The sequence below is a fragment of the Triturus cristatus genome, chromosome 5_1, assembly GCF_964204655.1.
Source record: "Triturus cristatus chromosome 5_1, aTriCri1.1, whole genome shotgun sequence".
Classification (NCBI taxonomy): Eukaryota; Metazoa; Chordata; class Amphibia; order Caudata; family Salamandridae; genus Triturus; species Triturus cristatus.
In genome coordinates this window covers 255,021,767-255,033,888 of record NC_140587.1, presented here as the reverse complement: position 1 = coordinate 255,033,888, position 12,122 = coordinate 255,021,767, and the positions used below count along the sequence as shown (strand labels likewise).

General features: G+C 43.4%; 1 protein-coding gene and 1 pseudogene across 1 annotated transcript in view; one reads left to right on the top strand and one right to left on the bottom strand.

Annotated features, from left to right (window-relative positions):
• Positions 1 to 12,122, bottom strand: part of ST3GAL1 (ST3 beta-galactoside alpha-2,3-sialyltransferase 1) — a 219,334-nt gene that overhangs the window by 189,404 nt on the left and 17,808 nt on the right. The gene's annotated exons all lie outside the window — the stretch shown is intronic.
• Positions 3,054 to 3,429, top strand: LOC146830691 (small ribosomal subunit protein eS12 pseudogene; annotated as a pseudogene).

The following is a 12,122-nucleotide window of genomic DNA, read 5'->3' as shown; positions in this document are numbered from 1 at the left end:
TAGCATGTTTTAGGTTTCTTTATTTGGGATGTTAGACCCATCAGCCCTTTTTAGAGAGCATAGCAATAAATCACTGCACGTTGAGCCTTGGGTGTTTTTATTCCATATCTATTCTGCTCTTAGCATGGAAAATGTACTATTGCCATTAGAAGGAAAAGAAAATAGTACTTTTGAAGGTGTCTGCACAAAATCAGTTAGGTAGGGATATAAATTTAAGATTAAATAAATGCATACATGAGAACATTTTAGAAGAGGAGAGTAGTAGCTTTTTCAAAAACAAATCAGGAGAATATATTTTCCCCATTGACTTCTATTAAAACAGAGGCAATTTGAGGCAGGAGACAGCGGAAATAAAGCCAATTTTGTCTAACGCCGGATTTGAGCATATTGTCATGTATGTAAATGTCCCAAATATATATAAAAGTTCCAGAAGCCACTCATATTAAAAAAATATGGCTGATTCACAAACCTTAATCAGATGCACAGTCTAGGGCACCAAAGTGAATGAGAGAATAACTGAAAGAATGAATCCAGCAATACTTGAATAAAAAAATTAATGAGGATATGAACAAATGCATGCGTGAACAAATTTGCTCTTTGCATAAACTTCTAGGCACTGAGGAAGGCAACAGCTTTGTTAGTTAGTAGGCAAAGTGGACAGCCTTTCATCATTGTGCAGTAGAGAGTGTATGATGTCTAGCATAGGATTTATACTGTGACAAATAAAAACAGAAAAGCTCCTGCTGCACCATCCGAAGCTCTTAGATTCGGCAAACAAGTCTGCAGAAGGCAGGAAAGAATCTGGCGAAAGAACTATGAAGCAGATGAGAAAGATCAGTATAAATTACTGTTAGCAAATTATAGGAAAAAAATAATTGCCGAGAAGAGCCAATATTATATGCTGAAAATAGAGAAGGTGGGCAATTCCAGCAAGGAACTTTTTAAGACCATAAACAATCCGACAAAAGGACGATGCTGCCAATTGCACTCAAGACTTCTGTAACATACTGGCTCAGGCTTTTAAATCAAAGGTTGATCAAATTTATGATCAGTTTGCCATAAATAAATCAAATACCAATGTTACAGAACAGGAAGCTAAGATTGTAACGCCTCTCCTAAATTTTACTCCCACCTCCTCAGTGCAAATAGCCACCCTTCTCTCTAGGACCAAATCTGGGTCTCCGGATGATCCCTGCCCCCGAGGATCCTCCACAATATTAGCCATCTTATTAGCCCGGTGCTATCTGACATATTTAATCAGGTGATTTCGCAAGGATTATTCCCAACTATGTGGAAACAGGCCCACATTTTGCAGTTATTAAAAAAAAACAATCTGGATATAATGGACCCAGCCAATTGCCGACATATTGCAAGGCTTCCTCTTCCTGCGAAAATAGTTGGAGAAAATTTGTAAATGTGGAACTTTCCACTTATATTTTAGATAACCACATTTTAGACTATAGTCAATTTGGGTTTAGGGTAGGGTCATAGTACTGAGACAGCTCTGATAAAGACCACGGAGGAAATCCGCATTGCACTTGATGGTGTGGAGGGTCGGCGGCTCTTATCCTCCTCAACCTGTCCGCTGCATTTGATACCGTGGACCACACCTTGCTGATAGAACGATTAAAGACCATAGGTTTAGGAGGAAAGGCCCTATCGCTTTTAAAGTCGTTTTTGTCAGATAGAACCCAGACAGTCTAACTAGGCGATTTTAAATCTGCACCTTTTATCCTGCCTTGTGGGGTGCCGCAGGGCTCCGCGTTGAGCCCTACGCTTTTTAAAATGTATGTCTGAATTAGCACCTTTTATCAGAAGCTTTAATCTAATTCCCACCTCGTATGCCGATGACACCCAGTTGGTCATTTCTACTATAGACAAGGATGTTAACTATTCCAGCAAACTTCATGACTGCATGGTCTCTCTGAGCAACTGGATGAGTGGGCACTGCCTGAAGATTAATTCTAGTAAAACTGAGGTGGTGCTATTTGGAAAGCTCTTTCCTCTGTGGTCGCCAGTTTGATGGCCAAACACCTTGCCCCCCCCCCTACACCGGTAGCTAAAGCTAAAAATGTGGGGGTCATAATTGATGAGAAGCTTAATTTTAAGTCTCAGATTTCGAGGGTGGTGTCGTCCGCATTTTTTACTATTAGAATTTTGTGTAAAATTCTTCAGTTCATCCCTAAAAATACCAGAAAAACAGTTCTAACTTCTCTGGTTTCATCAAAGTTGGACTACTGCAATGGCCTATACATTAACTTACAGTCCAATCTACTCAGAAGATTGCAAATGATACAGAATGCCGCTGCTAGATTAGTACTGGATGTTCCCAAACACCAGTCCATTAGGGCTGGGATACAGAAGCTGCATTGGCTGCCATTCGGCCAGCACGTGGAATTCAAGGCACTTTGTTTTGCACTTAAGGCACTTTACAGAGAAGGTCCACAATTTCTATGGGATGCCTTAAGCTGGTACACTCCGAGCAGACCGCTACACTCGGCCAATGCTTTCCTGGTGCCCATCTCTAGAGTCAAAAGGTTGAACTGGGGCAGGGGCGTGGGGGGGAGTTTCAGACACAGCACTATCAGGATATGGAACTCTCTCCCGCTCTCTCTCAGGGGGATTTCATCCCTCTTTGAATTTAGGAAACACCTCAAGACATGGCTTTTTACAAATTAGTTTCGCTGACACAGTATGCGATCTGTAAGTGCCTAGACACCTTTGAGCATTAGTGCGCTATATAAATTGTTATAACATAACATACTAGAACTGTTCCATAAAAATTATAATGCACAGACAAGCTCAGAAGGATCCCAAATATTTAATATGTGTTGTGCACTGCAGCATACATGCAATGCATGTTTTTTTTATTTGTCTTAAGAGATAAACCCATTTTCCCTTATAAGTACTCATGATAGAAAGGCATGCATTTTTTACACAAAGCTTAGACTGGCCAACTTAGTAGGTCAGGATATGTGTCAAAACCTATGGGTGCTTTTTCCTTAACCCCGATGAGATTCGACTGGTGAAACCATCCTAACAAACGTCCAAATATGGCTGAGGAAGGCATTGGTGCTGCAGGTGTAATGGATGTCACTGCTCTCCAGGAGGTGCTGAAGGCTGCACTCATCCATGATGGAGTAGCCTGTGGCATTTGCGAAGCTGCCAAGGCATTGGACAAACACCTGGCTCACCTTTGTGTACGTGCTTCCAACTGTGATGAGTCCATGTATGTCAAGTTGGTTAAAGCACTGTGTGCTGAACACTTGATTAAAGTTGATGACAACAAAAAGCTGGGTTGGCCTTTGCAAAATTGACCGAGAAGGCAAACCCCAAAAAGTAGTTGGCTGCAGGTGTGTGGTTGTCAAGGACTAGGGCAAATATTCTCAAGCCAAAGATGTCATCGATGAATACTTTAAAAAGAAGTAAACCATCTTGAAATAATAAAGCAAAAAAAAGAAGAACCTATGGGTGCTTGCACTAATCCACCGCAGTAACTCTCCAGTGATGCCTCTATAATGCAAAGCAGCACAAAGGCATTTTTGTGCTCTTAAAAAGGGCACCTTTAATGTGCAAAACACCTTTTTTGCTGGATAGCAAATACCTTTGTGAGACTTTGCACCACTTTGCGCTGCTTTAACCATGCCCAAAGCCTTAATATATTTGGGAATAAGACACTAAACAGCTCTCTTTTTCCTATGGGGTATAGGGGAAGAACAAGGAATAGAAGCTACACAGGACACACATGGTTCCTAGACCCTAGTTTGTTTCCTGTTCTTGCAACTCCATTTGTATCTCTGGATACCAGGAGTTTATTAGGGCATAGTGCAATAACCACACTCCACGCTGTTGTGATGGTGTAAAAGGCCATTTATTAGGACACGGTTGCTCACACACCAATGAACTTTATTAACATTAACAATAAATTCCAAATTATGATTCGTTGCCGTAACCCAGTCAGTTCCATTCTCCCAGCACCATTCACTATTCACCCGCTTCCACGTCCCCTGTTACACCGTATCATTTGTTCCACACACCCCCCTCAATCACTGACCTCATTCCATCTACCCAAACTTACTTTCACTTGCCCTCCAAACATCCTCCCTTGAAGATCCTTCCCTTGCTCGTTGCATCCTGCGCACCACCATTGGTTTCCTGTGCACAACCCCCGCACCCCCGCAGGGGTGGATATGGCTGTATGTGACTCACCCCCCCAAAATACCACCTACGACCTGCAACCCGTCCTAACCTGGCAACACGCAACAAGGCATTTACCACCCCTTTTTCCTACAACATGTAGGGTGGGTGGGAGGCCTAAACAAGCATTGGCATAGCCAATAGGTCTTGCCTTTGGGACCTTATAAGTGTTTAGCCATGTAACAGTTGATGTTGTTGTACCAAGGATATTGTGCTGCATAATTAAGTACTTATAAGGTCCCAAAGGCGAGACCTATTGGCTATGTTATTGCTTTTTTTTCTTTGTTGCAGTTTTGTATAGCGCGAACTCGACCTGAAGGACCTGTAGGCTCTCTACATGAGCACCAGTTACATTCATTTTCTATTTAAGGCAAGGGAAGATTACCTGATATGTCCAGAAACACAAGATGGTAAGCTGAAGCAGAGACTAATAGCACCAATAGTGTTTTAAAGAGAGCAAGCATTGAAAAGCTGTGTTTGTTTATAAGCTAAGCCTATTATCCTGAGGGGTTTTATCAGTGTAAAACAAACGTGTAACAACACAACAGCGCTTGATGTAATGGCGGCTTTGTGCTGTGTACTGTGGGTGAGAATTATGTAATCTTCGGAGTGTCCCACTTCTGCTCCTTTGTGTCGAAGACCCTTACACAGATGTCCAGAGTAGAAATGGCAGTGGGGAGAAAAAGTCCCCGCACGCAGGTCCCACCATTAACAAGAACAAACAAAACCTTTGGTGCCTGTCACAACAGTTTTGTATAGCGCAAATTTGACCTGAATGCATTGGAGCACTATACATGAGCGCCAGTTACATTACCCATGGTCACATTCTTTTTTTTTGTTTTAAGGCACAGGAGGATTACGTGATGAGTCCAGAATCACAGGATCTTAAGCTGACGCCGAGACTAATAGCTACAATAGCGTTTTAAAGAAACAAGAATTATAAAGCTGTGTTTGTTTGTAAGCAAAGCCCTGTTGTCCTGAGGGATCTTATCAGTAGAAACCAAACGTGGAACAACACAACAGTGCTTGATGTAATTGCAGGCTTTGTGCAGCGTACAGTGTGGGTGAGTGAGAATTATGTAATCTTCGGAGTGCCCCACTTCTGCTCCTTTGTGTTGACAACAAAACACAGATGTCCCAGCGCGCAGATCACACTATTAAGAAGATCAAACGAAACCTTTGGTGCCTTTCGCAGTTTTGTATAGCGCAAGTTAGACCTGAAGGTATTTGAGCGATATACATGAGCACCAGTTAGATTACACACGTTCACATTCATTTTCTTTTGAAGGCATGGTACGATTATGTGAAGTGTCCTGAATCACAGAATCTTAAGCTGACGCCGAAACTTATAGCATTGATAGTGCTTTAACAAGAGCAAGCATTGACAAGCTCCATAGTCGCACAGTGCACCCCTCTCAAATACATTCGCCCCCTCAATTTAAAGTTTACTGTGTTGCTGCTAAGCCGCGCTGTGCATGCCTGGAGTGACGCACTCTCACAGGCGCCGTGCTGAGCCAGGGAAATGCTTGTACCATTTAAATGCAAGTGTGGGCTCCAGTGAGTTCCTGAGCACGGGACAATGGCAGTGTGAGCAAAGCGCGCACCCTGCTGTGTCCGCTGCATCAGCCGCTGCTTGAGAAAAGGTGAAGCATGCACTAAGCATTAGCCATTTGGAGGCTGTCATTTATTTATGGCACAGACAAAACCAACAGACACTTACATTGCCTAACTTGCATTGGCTGAATAAGAGACTCGCGGCAGCTCCGTGTACATTGCTGTGGGAATGGGAGTTCTGGCAGGGTGTGGCGGGGGAGAGAATGGACAGGGAAGCGGAAGCACTGATGTGTGAGAGAAGGCCATGACGTGGGATACGGCGCAAGCTCAACAAATGTTTGTCTATGGCTGCTTAGATATTCCCTGATTTGAAAACTTGATCGGATGGGAGAAGCCAGACCAAATTTTTTAAGGCAGCGAGAGGGTTAAAGTTAGCTTCTGTATTGTTCTTCTATTTTTCTGGGAAACTGTTCACAATCAATAAGGAGGCCAACACGGCACCTTTGCTTCTTCTCACAAACGTTTTATCAGATGAAGCTACGCTGTGCTCGGGTGTTGTTTCTCGCGAGCGTCGCGCGCGCATCCTTAAATAGTGTTCTCCCTTTCTATGAAACCTTCAGGACATTGAAAGCATCTGTACTCCGCGAACCTGGCTCTGTAACCATACAACTGTAACTTGTGGTAGCAAGCATGCGTGGGAATCTGAGGTCGAGTTATGGCGAGCACACAGCCCTCTGGAACCGAGTCGAGAACCTGACAGGAGGCCAAGCCCCACGGCGTTGTAGCAGCACCCCCAGAAGAATCACTCGGAGATCAGAAAGTGATACGAGGGATGGTACTTTTCAGGGGACATTCCTTTGCGCGCATCCCTCGCCTGCTTAGCATATCATCGCGGTGAAAACGAAAGTGATCGCGATTGACATGGTAAGCACGCGAGGGATGCACGCGCAGCAATGATTTGAGAGGCAGAGCAAGGCGCACGTGCTTGTGCACGTGACCGCAAGCTGGTGGCCGGCGGGTAGCACTTTGAAAAGCCCCTTACTAAAGTCGAGCAAGCAGCACATGCGCTGCTCTAGGCTCGACCTAAAAACCTGTTTTCCCGCCCAGTGGTGTTCAGGTATCAGAAAGAGGCTGAATACTCCTCTCCTGACACTTTTATACCCTACCATAAACCCGTCACTTCCCCCTAACTTGGCCTATCCCCAACCCTGTCCTATTGGCCTTGCACGAAGCACCCCGGGGGAAGACTGGTCTGCGACCTTCACTTTCCCTGGGGGCCGACAGTTGCAAGGATACCAAAGGGTAAGCAAAGGTAGCATCTACTATCACTGGCTACTCCTAAATGACGTCCATGCCTTTATTGTTTCATGCACTTTTTGATTGGATCTCTGGTAGGGTGACCAGATTTTGGAAGCAAAAACCGGGACAGTGCAGACATAACAGCAAGACTATAGCCGTTTTTTGTTACTTTTATGTATGGTCTGTCCCATGGTTTTTGCCTAGCCTAGTAATATGCACACGCATTTACAAGGCGCTACATTTATATAGCATTAACTGTGGCAGGATCCCCATCCTGAGCCCCTGCCCTCCTCCACACAGTGTCTACCCTCTGCTTCCAGCCGGCAGCTGACCGCCTCCTGTCACTGTGCAGCCTGCAAGAAAACAGATAACAGCTCAGCCACTTTAGAGGGTGCTGTTAAAATGCGATTGTAGTTTAAATTTTGCTTTTCGGAATGACTTGCCCTTTCTCCCCAAAACCGGGACATGTATTGAAAATTCAGTAAAGCGTAAGGATGTCGGGACAGTCTCCTAAAAACCGGGACTGTCTGGGGGAATCCAGACCGTCTGGTCACCCTAATCTGTGGTAACAGCATGTTCAAAAGCCAGAAGTGAGATTAAATCGCAACACGTTCTCTAATCTATAGAATGCGTATTTGATATTGTAAAACTCTTATCTGGAACGTTAGATAAACTGTTATTTGCAAGCTTCAGTACCTTTCAATGTAACCATCCCACAAGTTTTTATAATAGGGATTAGTAAAGCAGAAAAATGGCGGGTAAAATTGATGGGGGCCACCTTTGTGCCTCAGAAGCAAAGGCGAATGTGAAGTATGGCAGCAGACTGGGACACCATTTATTGGTGGAAAATTACAATAAAGCCACTGAAAACTACCTGGTATTAAAGCACGGGGAGCGCTACAACAGCACAATTACATTTTACCTTCAGCTACAAACATCTTTCCACTGTTGCACATGTTGTGGTACTAAAAGAGGGCACCACTGAAAGAATCTGATGGAAGAAACAGGGGATATAATGGATCGATCTCGGTTGAGACATAATAACCGAATAGTGGACAGCCAAATTAAATACATGTTGTCATCCAATGTCCTTCATTCCTAGTTAGTGCTCTGTTTATTTCTGCGATGACCCAAATTATTAAGTAGATTTCCTTAACAAGAGGGGTGCTTCATTCACACCTGCTGTAGAAGTGCTGAACTGGAAAAGGCGACACGATGAAAAGAAGTTAAAAAAAAATGTGAAAGAAAAAGAAGATAGGATACACGTAAAGATAGTAGGACGGAGAAGAAACAAGAGAAAGGGGAAGGGAAGAGAAAAGAAAAGTGAAAAGACACGAAAAGGGAACACGCACAGGAAAAAGGAGGGTAAAAGATAACTTGAAAGATAGAAAGGAAGAGAATAGATCAAAGCAAAGTGAGAATTAAAATGAGAGAGAAAGGGAAGGAAACTGCAAATGCAAATTAAAATAAAAAGGCAAATGGAGAGCAAACAGGAAAAGGTAAAGGCAAAGTGGAAAATAAAGTTGGAAGAAAACGTGAGAAAGCACATGAAAGGAATTTGAAAGAGGAAAGAGTAGAAATGGATAGCCAGGAAGAGGAATCATAAAAGGAAAGAATATAAACTAAAAGGAAGGGGAGCAGGGAAAGGGAAATGGAAAGGGGAAATACACGTCAAAAGGGCAAGAAAAATGCGAGAAATGGAAAAGAAAGGTAAAATGATGTCAAATTATCTCTAAAGGGAACATCTAAATATCCAGAGCAGCCGAGTCAGCTGCAGCCATGCTTTTACACACGTTTTGATAAGTGAGCCCATATATGAGGTTCACAACGTGAAGCAATCAAAGTATTCTCGCCGCCATAGATATAGCGATATTTATAATACACCCTCTGTAGCGAGTCTGTATTTGATGCTTTTTCGGCGCCATCTTGGTATCCCTATGGTTGGTGCACTGGGTGACCACATTGTTTTGCTTGCTCCAAAACCATGCGTGGGCGTGACACATTGCTATATTTCTGCTGGTCATAATGCACACACTCGTTTGTACTAAATGTATATACATTCAGAACATTGTTGGTTGAGCTGTTTCAATAGCAAAAAAAGTATTAGTCGCCAGTGAGGTTGTCAACCCTCTGCTCTAGCAGGATGGATGGTGAAACCATCCATGGATGGAAGGGTGAAATGAAAGATGAGTCGAAGGGCGGATGGGGGGAGGATGGATAGAAGGTTTACTGACAGCTGGGAGGGTGAGACTGAGAATGGTTGAAGGGGGAATAGATGGATGAAAGGGTAGATGGATTGATTCTAAGCTGGATGCATGAACAATGGAGGGATCGATGGAGCTGTGTATGGGTGGATCGATGGAAGATGAATTGTGAAGAGATTGAAAGGTTGGTGGAAGAAATGGTAAAGGAAGGATGAAACAATGATTGACTAAAGTAACGGATGGATGAGTGAAAGGGCTGCTGGGATCAATGAAGTGGTGAAAGAATCGATGGAAGAAAAGTTCGAAAGGAGAATAAGGGGATGGGTGATTGAATAGATGGATGATGGAATGAAAGATGGAAGGTTTGAAGCAAGAGTGAAAAGATGAATATATGTAACGAAGTTGATAAATGACAGGGTAGATGATGGAAGGGTGAACCATCATCCTTAGTGGGGTGGATGGATCCAAGAATGGGTAGATTAAATGATGGATGGCTTAAAGGATAGTTGGATTTAAGAGAAGAGGGCCGGATGGATGGATTGATAGATGGAAAGGATAGAAGGAGGAAGGGCACTAATGGAAAGGCTAATGGAGTGAAAATGGGTGGATGAATCAATTGATGGCACAATGAATTGACAGGTGAAAGCTTCAATAAGATAAAAAGATTGATGGATGAAAGAATGGTTGGAAACATGATTCGGTGGATAAATAGATGTGTTGATGGGTGAATGAATGGAGGGTGAAAGGCTGGGTAAATGGATGGAGAATGGAACGGTGAGAGGAACTCTTCAAGGGAGGGTTGGGCTTCGCTTGCAGGGTGCCATTATGGTAGGTGGAAGATGTTGTAATTTTCCAGCTACTCCATGGCTTGTCTTTTGTTATATGTAAACATTTTGAAAGTAGCCAGAACATTTTCCACCTCGCCTGCATTCCTAAACACTTCGGTCAGGACCTTTTTTGATTAATTCTAAACAGCAAGTTACAAAACCGGTGTTACTTCCTTAGCATAATATTTTGTATCAGCATTTATTATGTGGGCCACGATGTATCATATATGCACTGATCTCTGCTGTACAAAATATCTGTCTCCTGTGCAAATAGTGGTTTTGTACATGATTTCTACTTAAGCACATACATGACTTTCTGCTTTGGAAAATATTACCCCTGGGTAACGTCAGACACTGAAGTACTGCATAATGTTATTAGTTCCCTTTGAGCAGTGAGTGTAAATCCCATGGGTGTATAACATTTTAGTTATATATGTTCATACAAATGGTCCATCCATGCGACACGCTCTGACTGCTGGTGCGGCACTTAGAGGTATAGACCACAGCCTCTCATAATTTAGTTTTACAAAAGAGATGATGCCACACTCCCAGGGGTTCAATTAAAACAACTTTTTATTCCGGAAAACAGCTAATGGCAGCTTTACTTTTGAGCCCCATGACGCGTTTCGGCCTCCATCTTTTTCAAATGGTGATTGCTCTCAGCTGTTTCCATGCCGTGCTTGTGCTTATATGCAAAGCAGTCTGGGAATTTCAATCCTTATGTTGGTTAGTATAAGAACATGGTTGGTGTATATTATTAACTGCTAAGTGCTGTTTTGTAACACTAATTTATAACTCTATTGTCCTTGATGTATGTTCCCATAAGTTCATTTTCGGGCAAGATTTATATGATGCTATTGACTCCTGAGCCCTTACCTCCCACATTTTTTCTCGGGTCGCATCGGTATGCTGAATCAAAAGGGCATAACCACACCTTCTGTTTATGATGAGGCTGTCCTTTAATAACGTAGACACGCCAGGCGGAGTTTGGAGTGTTAGGCTCTCCGCTCTCATTGTCTCTAAATGCTAAGTGCACTCCACAAGAGATTTGTATCTCCTCGCCTGCTCCGTAACTTTTAAACACTGGGGGCAGCTGTCAATTCAAATGGTCGTACAAATGGTTCATCCATGCGGCGTGCTCTGACTGCTGGTGCGGCATTTAGGCCTATAGACAACAGCCCCTCATATTGTAGTTTTGCAAAAGTTATATATATATATCTATACACTTAAAACAAGGATGTTATAGTTAGGAAATTGAATTTGAAAAACCTTAGAAATTGGGTTTTTTTCAGTGAATTTCTACATTTTTATAATGTTATTTCCTATCACTAACCTGTAACCTTTGAGAGAGAGTGTGTGAGTGAGTCCATGAGTGTCTCAGTGGGTGTGTGAGAGAGTGCAGGAGTGTCTCAATGGGTGTGTGAGTGTCTGTATTGGTCTTGGATTGGCTGCATAAGTGTCTCTCTGGGTGTGTGAGTGAGTGCGTAAATATCTGAGTGGGTCTGTGAGTGGGTGCATGACTGAGTGAGTGTCTGATTGGGTCTGTGAGGGGCTGTATGTGTCTGAGTGGGTTTGTGAGTGCTTCCTTGTGTGTGTGTTAGCCAGTCTGTGAGTGATCCTGAGTGTCAGAGTGGGTGTGTGAGTCTCTGAGTGGATCTGTGAGTGTCTTAGTGGGTCTGTGAGAGGCTGTTTGTGTCTGAGTGGGTCTGTAAGTGGGGTGTTGTGAATCTCCGTGTGTGTCTGTGAGTGGCTGTGTGAGTGGCTATGGATCTGTGAGTGGGTGCATGAGTGAGTGGGCCTGTGAGTGGCTGTACATCTCTGAGTGGGTCTGTGAGTGCCTGAGTGGGTCTGTCAGGTGTTTGAGTGGGTGAGTGCATGTCTAAGTGTCTGTGTGGGTGTATCAGTAGATGTGTGAGTGACTCAACCAGAAAGGAACCGCAACTGCCCTTTTATCCAAAAGAGAGCACAGTTTCGCACAAAATGAGGTGGGGCTGCTTGTTAAGCTTTCCATCATCCTGGCAAAAGACAGGAAGCCATTTGG